Genomic DNA, 13,268 nt, shown 5'->3' on the forward strand with positions numbered 1-13,268 from the left:
AAATAGGGCATGTTCTATCTTTTTTAACGGCACGGGTACCTTCCCGTGAGAAAACGGGAAGGTACCCGTGGCTAACAGAAGCCTATGAGCCCGTTATTGCGGGTCGTAATAACGACCCGCAATAACGGGTGTTTTTACGGTCGTGTGCATGAGGCCTTAGGGAAGTTTCACAAGTAAAGGGAGGCAGGGTTTTTGGGGATGGTTACCCCTAGATATGACATGTGAACCTGTTTCCGCTTAAAGCCAAAGTTCTGGGAAAGCAATTATTCCAGATCAAAGGCCATATTGAGGCCCATAGTTTCAGACTTGGAGGGGATAACCCAAACTCCTGAACATGTCTCAAAATGAGTTTCCACAGAATTTGGAGTTAGATCTGAGGATTTCTAATGAATAAAAGCATGTCATCTGCATACAGCCCTGGCCAAAAGTTTTGAGACTGACACAAATGTTGGCTTTCACAAAGTTTGCTCTTTAAGTTTTTATAGTGGAAATTTGCATTAACTGTAGATTGTTATGAAGAGTGATCAGTTGAATTGCAATTAATTTCAGTCATTCCTTGCCATGAAAATCAACTTAATCACAGAAAACCCATTTCCACTGCATTTCAGCCCTGCCACAAAAATGACCTGTTGACATAATTTCAGTGATCTTCTCGTTAAATCAGGAGAAAGAGTTAACAAGTATAAGGCAGCTGATAATCACTCTGTCATGCTGATTGAATTATAAGAGCAGATTGGTTGCTTTAAAAGGGGGATGATGCTTGAAATCATTGTCTTCTTCTGTTAATCATGGTTACCTACAAGGAAACTTCAAGGAGAGAGGTTCAATTGCTGTGAAGAAAGTTTCAGGGCGCCCAAGAAAGTCCAGCAAGTGCTAGGACAGTCTCCTAAAGAGGATTCAGTTACGGGATCGGTTCAACACCAGTGCTGAGCTTGCTCAGGAATGGGCAGCAGGCAAGTGTCAGTGAATCTGCACATACAGTGAGGCAAAGGCTTTTGAAGGCTGGCCTGGTGTCAAGTAGGGCAGCAAAGAAGCCATTTCTCTCGAATAAAAACATAAAGAACAGACTGACATTCTGCAGGTAGTACAGGGATTGGACTGCAGAGGACTGGTAAAAAGTTATTTTCTCTGATGAAGCCCCCTTCAGACTGTTTGGGACATATAGAAGAATGATTGTCTGGAGAAGAAAAGGTGAGTGCTACCATGAGTCCTGTGTCATGCCAACAGTAAAGCATCCTGAGACCGTTCATGCGTGGGGTTGCTTTTCATCCAAGGGAGCGGGCTCACTCAAAATTTTGCCTAAGAACACTTCCACAAATATAGAATGGTATCTAAACATCCTCTAAGAGCAATTTGGTTATGAACAATGCCTTTTCCAGCATGATGGAGTACCATGTCAGAAGGCAAAAGTGATAACTAAGTGGCTCGGTGAACAAAACATTGACATTTTGGGTCCACGTCCAGGAAACTCCCCAGATCTCAATCCCATTGAGAACCTGTGATCAATCCTCAAAAGCAGACGGACAAACAAAAACACACAAATTGTGATAAATTCCAAGCACTGATTAGTCAAGAATGGGTTGCCATCAGTCAGGATTTGGACCAGAAGCTGATATCAAGACAAGGTGAATTGCAGAAGTCTTGAAAAAGAAGGGTCAACACTGTAAATATTCTTTGCATAAACTTGATGTATTTGTCAATAAAAGTTTAAAAACTTATGAAATGCTTATAATTGTACTTCAGTATACCTTAGAAACATATGATCTAAAAACACTGAAGCAGCAAACTTTGCGAAAACCAAAATTTGTGTCAATCTCAAAACTTTTGGCCAGGATTGTAGATACTAAGTTTGATAGAAACTGGTCCTAAATTATATTATATCCCAAGATGTCCACGTTCTGATGGATTGCAAGGGCTAAAGGGTCCATGGCTGTGGCAAATAGAAGAGGGGACAAAGGGCAACTCTGCAGAGTTCAACATTCTATAGGAAAGGAGGAGGACAATTGAGCCTGAAACTTTACTCTGGCTCGAGCAGCCGAATAGAAAAAGTGAAGAGCTTCTTAAAAGGGGCTTGTTCACAGTACTTTAAACATGATTGCTTGTCTTTCACAGTGGGCTCCTTAGAGAAACATGTTGGAGCAAAATATAAGACCCTGCTACTGACACATTTAATCCCAGTGAAAAAGTCAACCAAAAGCATTATAGAACTAAGACAAGGTGCACTAATAATAATAATAATAATAATCTTTATTTATATAGCGCCAACATATTACGTAGCACTTTACAATTTAGAGGGAACATGAAACAAACAATATCAGACATTACATAGTGACAAAGTTAATTTACAATTCAAACCTGAGGAGTGAGGACCCTGCTCGCAAGAGCTTACATTCTATGAGGAAATAAGGGAGACACAAAGTGTAACAGTGTTTGTTCTGTACAATAGTCCGGCCATTTTTATACACATGGGATGGTAACATAAAGCTGCATGAGCCGGTCACCAGCCAGTCTCCGTGTATGACTGACACGATGAGAAGGAGTGTGAGGGAATCTTATTCTGATGACTAATCTAAAAGGAGGGCCATGGAAAGGAGTCAGATTAGGGAATGTTATAGGCCTGTCTAAATAGATGTGTTTTCAGGGCACGTTTAAAACTGTGGATATTTGGAATTAATCTGATTGTCTGGGGTAGCATAAATAACAGTACAAATGGAATGCCTATCTGGAAAAGACGTGGGACGTTTCTTAAAAACTTCAACATCCCTTAAAAAAAGGCAGCATCATTACAAAGACAAATTTGTATCTTCTTGAGCAGGCCAAGCAAATAAAGAGCAGCCATCTAGTTTTTCCAAACTAGGGATACAGTCCCACGTAGTGGTGTCCGTATGCAGCTGAAACCCAGCTCACTTGCAGTGGCCAATAGTCACATGATTTTGAGGATAATACCCGGAAGAATTGTGCTGCCGGTGACCACAGCAATAAAGCGTTGTTTCTGCAGTATGTGGACGCCGCTATATGCACCCGTACCCTTACTTTTGAATAGAGGACCTACTTTACAGCTAATTCTCTTTGTCTATGCTTTGAGTACACAAAAATTCTGCACTACTTTCTCACTCAGATTCCTCCACTTTGAAAGAGCTTTTACCTTACCCCTTGCCCATTATTGTGTCACCAGAAGATCCTTTGGTATTCTGGTGGGCTATCATGACCCTGCTACTGACACATTTATTCCCAGTGAAAAAGTCAACCCGAAGCATTATAGAACTAAGACAAGGTGCACTAATAACAGTACCAATGGAATGCCTATCTGGAAAAGACGTGGGACGTTTCTTAAAAACTTCAACATCCCTTAAAAAAAGGCAGCATCATTACAAAGACAAATTTGTATCTTCTTGAGCAGGCCAAGCAAATAAAGAGCAGCCATCTAGTTTTTCCAAACTAGGGATACAGTCCCACGTAGTGGTGTCCGTATGCAGCTGAAACCCAGCTCACTTGCAGTGGCCAATAGTCACATGATTTTGAGGATAATACCCGGAAGAATTGTGCTGCCGGTGACCACAGCAATAAAGCGTTGTTTCTGCAGTATGTGGACGCCGCTATATGCACCCGTACCCTTACTTTTGAATAGAGGACCTACTTTACAGCTAATTCTCTTTGTCTATGCTTTGAGTACACAAAAATTCTGCACTACTTTCTCACTCAGATTCCTCCACTTTGAAAGAGCTTTTACCTTACCCCTTGCCCATTATTGTGTCACCAGAAGATCCTTTGGTATTCTGGTGGGCTATCATGACCCTGCTACTGACACATTTATTCCCAGTGAAAAAGTCAACCCGAAGCATTATAGAACTAAGACAAGGTGCACTAATAACAGTACCAATGGAATGCCTATCTGGGAAAGACGTGGGACATTTCTTATAAACTTCAACATCCCCTAAAAAAAGGCAGCATCATTACAAAGACAAATTTGTATCTTCTTGAGCAGGCTAAGCAAATAAGGAGTAGCCATCTTTTTTCTCCAAACTAGGGGTGCATTCCCACTTAGTGGTGTCAGTATACAGCTGAAACCCAGCTCGCTTGCAGTGGCCAATGGTCACATGAGTTTGAGGATAATACCCGACAGAATTGTTCTGCCAGTGACCACAGAAAGTGAGCGGGGTTTCGGTAGCATGTGGACGCTGCTATATGGGACTGCACCCTTACTTTTGGATAGAGGACCTAGTTTACAGTTAATTCTCTATGCTTTGAGTACACAAAAATTCTGCACTACTTTCTCACTCAGATTCCTCCACTTTGAAAGAGCTTTTACCTTACCCTTTGCAACCCTCATTTAACAATTTGATCTCTGATTTAGAGTCTAATCACAGTGTGGTCAAATCGCGGTTTATTTGAGAATTAACCATGAAATCATGACAAAATGCAGCTGTTTTTGTGAGCATTCCCGGTAATCATGGCAATAAACCGTGATTTGACCGCACTGTGTGAAGACCCTTGTTGGAACAAAAAAGATGCTCCAAAGCTTTTTTAATGAACAATAAGTGCTTAATGAACCTAAAGTATAAGGCTTAAAAGATTTGTTTTTATTTTGAGCTTATGAAAAACACAGAAAAGTAAATGTATGTGTCTGAATGCTCACCAGATGATGCCATAATAGGTCAGGAGTAATTATTTTTCATTCTCATTGTGTTGCCCAGCTATGTGCAGCACTGTTGTTTTTATGTTGCTAAGGCTTGTTCAGGGCGGGATTAGTATGTAAATGACTGCAGTCAGTGTTCCCTATAAGCCTTTCTAGTTAGAGTGGGGCAGTAGGAGACCTGGGCACTGTTCTCTCAAAGTCATGCAATACAGAACGGCATTAAACAAATTAACGTAGAGCGCCCCAATAATTAGCTACAGAGTAGCCTGATACACAGAGACAGATTGCATCCAGGTCTAGGGCAATGAAGGTTGTTGTCTGCATCCCTTGTGGTCTGATACAGTAAAAATGTAATGTAATTATAACTGGTGATCTAGGGCAATGAGGGGGCTAATGTCAGTATCCTTGGTGGTCTAGAGCAGTAAAAGGTACTATTCCGATATCCTTGGTGGTCTAATGGCAGTTACTCACCTCTCCAGGCTCCAGCATTGTCATGGCTGTAAGAGGAAGTTGAACACTGATCGTTCCGCTTCCTGTTTCCTCCCTGCACTGAACATAGGGATGAGTGAAGGAAGGGAATAGAGAGGATGAAGTAGCTCAGCTGCATAGTTCTCTCTTAATGATTTTGGAGTGCCCTGTATAATCTCTAAGAGGGGAGCTCAGAGAGTCTGCGTGAGTGCAAACATTCCCTGAGCAAGGATAGCTACTGCGCATCTTAGAGGGAACAGTGGCTACAGTTCCCATGATTTATCTCTCCTCTAACAGGCATTGCATATATTCACAGCTGGCTGCATGCCTCTCTATCACAAGTTGTAAGGTAATGCTGTAATCACTTACCGTCTGCTACTGACACTCATGGCCGGCCTTACCTATGTTTGACCAGTGCGGTCGCACAGGGCACCAGCCGCCACACGGCAAGAGGGGCGCCAGCGGGTGTGTGTATCCCCGCGCTATTGCAACTACCAGCGGGGATACACACACTAACTGCAGTCGCACTCGGGCGCTTCTTCACTTAGTGGCTACCGCTGTAGCAGCCATAGCGACTGCTAGCGGTGACACCGGGCATGAGGGCGGTGGCGCCGCTAGCAGCTGCTGTGGCTGCTATAGCAGTAGCGACGGCACTATAGCAGAGCAGGGAGATATCTCCCTGCTCTGCTGTCTACTAGCGCCACTGTAGCTCCCTTCAGCTACAGCGGCGCTAGTAGACAGCAGAGCAGGGAGATACCTCCCTTGCTCTGCTATAGTGCCCCCCTGTAGATATCAAACCCCCCCCTTCCAGGATAGCGCCACCGTAGCTCCCTGAAGGAGCGGAATCCCCGTGTGGCCGGGGATTCCGGTCCTGGAGTGCTGCTTGATGCCTCTGTCCATATATGGACAGTGACATCAGGGAAAACTCCTGAAGCGGAATCCCCGGTCACAGCATTGCAGACTCTATGATCGGGTATTCCACTCCAGGAGAAGCCAATAACGTCATGGAAAAAGACGTCAGGAGCTTCTCCTGGAGTGGAATCGACGGTCATAGCGTCTGCAAAGCTGTGACCGGGGATTCCGCTTCAGGAGTTTTCCCTGATGTCACTGTCCATATATGGACAGAGGCATCAAGAAGCGCTCCAGGACCGGAATCCCCGGCCACACGGGGATTCCGCTCCTTCAGGGTGCTACGGTGGCGTTATCTTTACTGGAAGGAGGGGGGTTGCTATCTACAGGGGGGCTGTGGGGTGTGTGGCACTATCTACAAAGGACAACTGTGCAGGAGCACACAAAATACCCAGCTTTCCCGGGTATAAAAAAAAAAGTGTGGAAATAAACTAAGATATAACTTTTATTTAATCTAGCTAAAAGGATTAATCCTTTATTCAGACTAAATAAAAGTTATAACTTAGTTTATTTCCACACATTTATTTGATAGCTGGGAAAGCTGGGTATTTTGTGTGCTCCTGCACAGTTGTCCTTTTTTGAATGTCTATTGCCCGCCAGCTATCGGTCATTTCGTAGTCCTTGCACTACCTACAAGGGGGCTGTGGGCAGTGTGGCACTACCTACCAGGGGGCTGTGTGGCACTACCAACCAGGGGGCTGTGGGCTGTGTGGCACTACCAACCAGTGGGCTGTGTGGCACTACCTACCAGGGGGCTGTGGGGCACTACCAACCAGGGGGCTGTGGGCACTACCAACCAGGGGGTTGTGCGGCACTCCCTACCAGGGGGCTGTGGGCTGTGTGGCACACCCTACCAGGGGTCTTTGCGACACTTCCTACCAGGGGGCTGTGGGCTGTGTGGCACACCCTACCAGCGGTCTTTGCGACACTTCCTACCAGGGGGCTGTGCGGCACTCTCTTCAAGGGGCTGTGCGGCACTCCCTACAGGGGGCTGTGCGGCACTCCCTACAGGGGGCTGTGTGACGCTATCTACAAGGGGGCTGTGTGGCGCTATCTACAAGGGGGCTGTGTGGCGCTATCTACAAGGGGGCTGTGTGGCGCTATCTACAAGGAGGCTGTGTGGCACTATCTAAAAGGGGGCTGTGTGGCGCTATCTACAAGGGGGCTGTGTGGTGCTACCTACAAGGGGGCTGTGTGGCGCTACCCACAAGGGGGCTGTCTGGTGCTACCCACAAGTGGGCTGTGTGGTGCTACCTACAAGGGGCTATGTGGTGCTACCCACAAGGGGGCTGTGTGGTGCTACCCACAAGGGGCTGTGTGGCGCTACCTACAAGAGGGCTGTCTGGCGCTACCCACAAGGGGCTGTGTGGCGCTACCTACAAGGGGCTGTGTGGCGCTACTTACAAGGGGCTGTGTGGCGCTACCTACAGGGCGAATCTGTGAGTGGGGGGCTGATGGTCATTTTACTGAGTGGTGGGCTGATGGTCATTTTGCTGTGAGTGGGGGGCTGATGGTCATTTTACTGTGAGTGGGGGGTTGATGGTCATTTTTCTGTGAGTGGGGGGCTGATGATCTTCAAGTGGTTTCCACCTCTGACCTCCAATTGAAATTAATAGGAGGCAGAAAATACCTGCGGCGCTCGTTTGGAGCTTTTTTTCCTGCGTCTTTTGAATTCGCTTCAACAGCTTAAGAAAAAACACCAAATAAAAGGTCCCACAACGCTGTCAGTTGCTGAAGGAATTTTGAGTCAGATTTTTTTTGCCTTACAAAAAACGTGTGTGAACATACCCTACGAGTGTAGTGCTTGTTCTTAGCCGTTTTCTGTTTTTCTCAAAACACTTTTTGGTAGGGGGGCCCTGAGGAAATTTTGTTATTCCAGTGCTGCCTCGAGTCCGAAAAGGTTGGGAAACTCTGTACTAGGGTCCCGTCATGGAGCAGCTCAGTTCGTCATGGGAACGGGGCATAGGTGAGTACAATTTTTGTTTCTGTTTGGGGGCACTGTCTACAAGGGGGAGGTGCGGGGACTGTATGGCACAATCTACACGGGGGAGGTGGGGGGCTGTATGGCACGATCTACAAAAAGTTGGTGGGTGATTATAGCACTGTCTACAGGGAGGCTATATGGCAAAATCTACAGGGGGGCATTATACTGTGTGGGGGCCACTAAACGGATATTATACTGTGCAGGGGTACTACAGGGGGCATAATACTGTGGCCACAATTAGAGGACAAAATACTGTGTCCTTGAAGGGGTTGTAATAGATTATATTATTAAATATTATTATTATACTGTAAGGGGAATTATAAATTTTTTATGGGGCATTTGTTTTTAATGATGGGATGGGGCGCCGAAAGATCATTTCGCACAGGGCGCCATCTATCCTAGAGCCGGCCCTGCTGACACTACACTATCTGCTGCACAGCATGTGAAACATGATCCCTTCAGAAAAAAGGAAGGGGGAGAACAGGGAGCAGTGAAGATAAGAGGCCTGTGATTTGACATCCCGTACTCCAGGGAGGTAGAGATAACCATGTGTTCAGTGTACAAAAATTAACGGCTTTATGCCACTTTTGTGGCATTAAAAAGTTAACAACATTTTTGGGTGCATTACCTTTTACTACTCTTGCCACGGTTTAAGACCAGAAATGTATTCTTTGTAAATGATCAGGTACAGTTTCCCTTTTTATTATTTTTTATTTATTTAGTACATGTAGGTTTTAAAGCTATACATTTTTTTTCTCGTTCGGTTATTCACATAATATGAATCTTTTTTTCCATAATACATGGAGCTTTATTTTTTTATCTTAATATGAGTATTTTTGTGTGTTATCAGGGGAAATTGTTAAAAAAAGATAAAGCAAAAATGTGGCGTTTTAAAAAAAACATAATTTTATTTTAATAGAACAAAGTGCTGCTAAAGCTTCGTTCAGATCTGCGGCAGGGTCCCGTTCTGACGGGGCTTTCTGTCGGAACAGGACCCTGACTGACACAAACGGAAATCAAAGGTTTCCACTACCATTGATTTCAATGGTGACGGATCCGGTGCTAATGGTTTCCGTTTGTCTCAGATGTGCAAGGGTCCCGTAGTCGACTAGACGGAAATGGTGATGGAAACGGAAACCTATGTGTCAGTCAGGGCTCCATTCCGATGGAAAGCTCCGACGTTGCATTGGAACGGAGCCCTGGCGCAGATGTGAATGAAGCCTTACATACACTTTTAAATTGTGTCCCCTTCATGTTACGGTGTTTATGGCGTTCTTAATTGCATTAATTGAGCACAGTGTATTCAGTGATCGGTATGGCAGAGCCGGTAATAAACTGTCTCTGCGATCCCTACGGAGAATCTTTTATACTACAGCTGCACAACGTCTCTAACGAGTTATACATATGTGGACCAGCCAGATGCCTAAAGACGCTGTGCAGACCGCAACTAGTTAAGTGGATGAGGCTTGGATTTTGAACATTTTAGAGAAAGGCAACATTGCTGTGAGGAACGATGGATCTATATATCTTGTTTTTTTTGTAACTTCAAATCTTTCTTCCACCGCTGCATTGGTCCATTTTATTCATGAGAATTGAGGCATGAGTGCTGGAGCAGTGCTCTCCTCAAGAATATAGTGGATCATAAGCATCTAGTGTAGCGTCAAGTATGATGTTTTACTTCTGTTGGCAGAGCATGGTTCTGAAAATGCCAAGGTCACGGTTCGATCCTTGTAAGGTCCCCAAAAGTCCTGTTAAGTGTTTGAGTTGGGGGAATTACTTTCTGAAATTGTGGCCTAATTCTTGGTCTGCCTTCTCTGCCTCTGATGTGGCCATCTCCTCTACTCAACCTAGTGGGATTTGGCGTGGAGGTGACATATACCACTCTGGAGGTGGATATGGGGGAACCGCCATTAGTATTATATCACAGGATACCTGCATGGTGGATACTGGTACCTGAATGGTGGATACTGGTACCGCAGCAAAATCTAGCACTGCAGATGAAGGAGTAGCTGGTGTAGTGAAGGAGGATACCTCCTTATCCTATGAGTTAGACAAAACACGTTTAATTTTCACATTAATCGGTCTGTTTCTTTCTTTTTTTCTCAATCTCTTCTTTCTTTTTCTGGAGGATTTCATAAGCCCTTAGAGGAATATCTATGTCACGTTGGGTTCGTGGACCCACTGGGCCGTACCGCCTTGGCGGTATGGCAGGTGGCCAACAGGGCACAGATAAGATTCTGTAGTTCGTATAGGGTACCTGTGGCAGCTCAGACAGTAGCGAGGCAGGCTCAGCTGGAACTAGGCAGCAGGTAGACGTCAGGCATGGAGTAGTAGGACAGGTGTAGCACAGCACGACTAAAACACAGCATGGCACTTAACCAGGATAGCACGGGATACAGGATACAGGAACAGGGTACACTGGGAACTGGGAGACACTAGGGGACGATTTTCTTAGACAAACTTTGGGTATGACAAAAACGCTCAGGCAAGGATCAGAAGGGCAGTGGCTTTCTTATAGTCGAGAAAATCATGTGAGTTGATGATGGTGATAATTATTTTCATGTGCGCACGCTGGCCCTTTAACCCCTTAAAGGACGGGTGTCGCGAATTTTTTTTTTTTTATATAATATTGCTTTTAGTATGTTATTAAAATACATTTTATTTATTTGTGAGTTTGTGTTTTACTTTTTTCTTTTTTCTAACTTTTACTTCTCTATGGGGGCTGCCATTTTGTTTTTCATCTCTGTATGTGTCGATTAACGACACATACTGAGATGGAATACGGCAGCTACAGTGCATAGGAGTCAATGAACGGGAGCCATTCCATTGACTCTGCTCTCTGGCTCTGTACTGTGCAGACGCAGGTCAGAGTCACACAGCAGATCAGCTGTTTGCAGGGAGATAGCAGGCGCCATACTGAAGACCAGCTGCACTGCAGGTAAGGTCTGTGTCTCTGCATGTCCCACTCTCTATCTCACAGACCCCCGCTCTCGTGACCCCCGACGGGCGCCCCCCCCTTACGCCCCCCCTTACGGCCCCCCCCCTAACGGGACCCCCCCTATATGAAGGACACATGATGCAACTGTATAGGGAAAGCCCTGAACGGTAAATCTCTCTAGTTGTGCTGAGACTGTTTGGGGATGTGACTAATGAACCTCTCAGTCTCAGCACAACTAGAGAGATTTATCGTTCAGGGGTCTGGGAAAGCTGGGTGACCACCATTACCCCTCCTACTGGAGTGTGAGAGGTTCATTAGTCACATCCCCTCAGGTTGTGTCTGGTATTGCAGTTCACCTCCATTGAAGTGAATAGGACAGAGCTGTAATACCACACACGACCTGAAGACAAATGTAGATTTAGCTCGGATTTTTTCATTTTTACAACAGATAAAGGAGAAAAAACACCCCAATATTTGTAAAGCAAACTCTTCTGAGCACAGCAATACCCCATATGTGGTAATAAACTGCTGTTTGGACACATGGCGGAAGTTAGAAAGGATGGAGCGCCATTTGACTTTTGGAGCTCAAGTTTTGCTGGAATGGTTTGCGGCCCCACGTCACATTTGCAAAGCCACTGAGGGGCCAAAATAGTGCAAACCCGGAAAAAGTGACCCCATTTGGGAAACTATACCCCTCGTGGAATTTATCTAGCGGTATAGTGAGCATTTTGACCCAACAATTTTTTTGCTGAATTATTGGGATTATGCAGTGAAAATGAAAATCTACATTCTTTCCACTAAAATGTTGAATTGTTTTTATTTTCACAAGGAATAAAGGAGAAAAAGCGCCCCAACATTTCTCCCGTGTCCGGCAATACCCCATATGTGGTCATAAACTGCTGCTTGGATACACCGCAGGGCTCAGAAAGGCAGGACTGCTACTTGGCATGTAGATTTTGGTTGATTGTATTTTGGGTGCCATGTAGCATTTGCATAGCCCCTGAAGTACCCGTACAGGTGAAAGCCCTGAGAAGTGACTCCATTTTGGAAACTTTACCCCTCAGGGTAATCATCTAGGGGTGTACTGAGCATTTTGATGTTCAGGTGTTTCATGAAAATGAAAAATTATTTTTTTCCCAAAAATACGTAGTTTTGCACCCATTTTTTTTCCCACAAGGGGTAATAGGAGAAAAAACAACACATAATTTGTTACCCAATTTCTCCCGAGTACGGCAATACCCCATGTGTGGCCCTAAACTGCTGTTTGGGCACATGGCAGAGCTCAAAATGGAAGGAGTGCCATGTGGCTTTTAGAGCACAGATTTTGCTGGACTGGTGCACGGGCGCCATGTCGCATTTGCAGAGCACTCTTAGGTACCAGAGTAAAGTGTAAAACCATGAGAAGTGACCCCATTTTGTAAACTACACCCCTCAAGGCATTTATCATTTGACTGGACATAGGAGACAGGGCAGGGACATGGCTTAGGAGTGAAAGGCGCATGTGAGGCCTATTTTGGTGATTTTCGCAGCATTAGCCCACAATGGCAGAGCTCTGGGGTCAAATAGTAAAATAAATCCCAAGTAGTGACCCCATTTTGGAAACTGCACCCCTGAAGGCATTTTGACCGCACAGGTTTTTTTTTTCTATTAGAAATGAATGCTCAGTGTATGGTGCAAAGTGAAAATTGAAATTTCCACAGGTATGTGCCATTTTAGTGCACAATATTTTGTGCCCAGTTCGTGCCACTGAAGACAAATACCTCAAACTGTTAAGCGAGTTCTCCCTGGTATGGCGATGCCATATATGTGGACGTACACTGCTGCTTGGGCACGCTGCAGGGCTCAGAAGGGAGGGAGCGCCATTTGGATTTTGGAGCATGGATTTTGCTCGCTAGTTGTTCTGTTTGGGATATTACTGGTATTTCAGTTTATGATGTGGGGGTACATGTAATCTATGCGGAGAACATCAGTGTATAATAAGAGGGTATAATAATTATCCACAGATGTGTGGCCGGTGTCGCACTGATAAATGGTGCCCAATCTTATCTGCTTTTGGACACTCTGCACATTTTGCATCGCCATATTCTGAGAGCCAAAACTTCTTTATTATTTCTCCACCGGAGCTGGGCGAGGGCTAATTTGTTGCGGGACAATCTGTAGATTTCATTGGTACCATTTTGGGGTACATGCGATTTTTTGATCACTTTGTATTTCATTTTTTTGCCAAGCAAGGTGACCAAAAACCTGCAATTCTGATGTTTTTTATTATTTTTTTCTTATGGCGTTCGCCATGCGCTATTAATGACAATTTAAATTTATTCTGTGGGTCGGTA

This window comes from Rhinoderma darwinii, chromosome 1 (genome assembly GCF_050947455.1).
Source record: "Rhinoderma darwinii isolate aRhiDar2 chromosome 1, aRhiDar2.hap1, whole genome shotgun sequence".
Lineage (NCBI taxonomy): Eukaryota > Metazoa > Chordata > Amphibia > Anura > Rhinodermatidae > Rhinoderma > Rhinoderma darwinii.